This window comes from Pteropus vampyrus, unplaced genomic scaffold (assembly GCF_000151845.1).
Source record: "Pteropus vampyrus isolate Shadow unplaced genomic scaffold, Pvam_2.0 Scaffold25, whole genome shotgun sequence".
NCBI lineage: Eukaryota > Metazoa > Chordata > Mammalia > Chiroptera > Pteropodidae > Pteropus > Pteropus vampyrus.
The window spans coordinates 1,321,473-1,322,965 of record NW_011888806.1 but is presented as its reverse complement, the minus strand read 5'-3'; positions in this window follow the sequence as shown (position 1 = coordinate 1,322,965).

Here is a 1,493-nt window from a genome sequence, read left to right as displayed (position 1 = left end):
ACTGAGGGTTAGAAGGCTAAGAATGACTCTATGTTATATAACTGGCAAGGGATGAGGAAGGATTAAAAACATATGTTCTCTAATTTCTAGACTGATTTAGTAATGTCACTTAGAATTCCTCAAACCTATAAATTCTCCACAGAAATATTTATACAGAATTTTTCAAGAATACAAAGTTATTTAAACATAACTGGATTTGAAAATAAAGAAACACTTTAGGGCTTAGTCATCGTGACTCTAAAAGGGCCCCCAATGATCCCTGCCTCCTGGTGTTCCTGCCTCTGTGTAATCTGCTACCTTTGAGTGTGGATGGGACCTGTGACTTGCATCTAGCCAACAGATACAGCAAAGGTGATGGATGTCACTTCCGTTATTATGTGACATGGGATCATGGTTTCTATCTTCTAGCCCACTCTTGTTATTGGCTCTGTCTCTTGCGGGCTTTGATGAAACAAACTCCCACACCAAAATGCCTACATGACAAAGAACTGAGGGAGATCTCCAGCCAAAAGCCAGTAAGGAACTGAATTCTGTCACTCACCACGGGAGCTTTGAAAATGGGTTCTTCCTCAGTCACGTCTCGATGAGAGCCTACTCATGGTGGACACCTTTTTTGCAGTCTTGTGAGTCCCTAAAGCAGAGGTCCCAGCTTAGCTACATCCTGCTTCCTGACTGCAGAAACTGTCAGGTAATAAATGTGTTCTTTTAAGCTGCTAAATTTGTGATAATTTACTATGCAGCAGTAGATAACTAAAATATTAATTGATGCATTTTCTTTTAAATAAAACAACAAGAATTCTCTTGTAGGTAAAAGCTACAAACAGATCTAATAATTATATTTCCTGTCAACATTCTGTTTCGTATGGTACCCCAACCTGTTGTTCTGAGTAATATAATAAGCACTTGTGCCTTATGATCTCGTGCAAGAGAAATAGTTATCTTATTGTGTTATCTCTTACCTCCAATAATTTAATGCTCAATTGTCTACTACCAGGCACTGCAAGGCAAAAATCATTTATTATAGAAGGTTTAAAAATATTTCTGTATTAACAAGTTCTTGGTGACATAAACATTAATGGAAAGCATAATTCAGTCTCAAGGTACACTATGGAACATTTATCCTGAATTACTTTACCAAGGCCTGGAAACAGGTGATCAAAATTCTCCTCTGTTGATATATGCAGTCCAGGACTATTGTGACAAAGAAGGAAAGAAGAAAAAGAAAAAATATATGTATTTCCTTACATTTTTCCCAGGAAGCTTTTCATTTGGGCATCCATTTTATTATTAAATGTCTTTTATTCCTCTTTTTTCCTCATGCAAGTATTGGAAATGAGGAAGAAATTGGTTTAATCATTTTCTGAGAAATCAACTAAATTCTAATGTTGTTTGATCACATCCAGTTGCAAAAATGTCAAATGCATTTCCATTTAGAGTGCTTGCTTAAACAGCCGTGCAAATGGGGAACACCCGAAAATCAGCATATATCATAA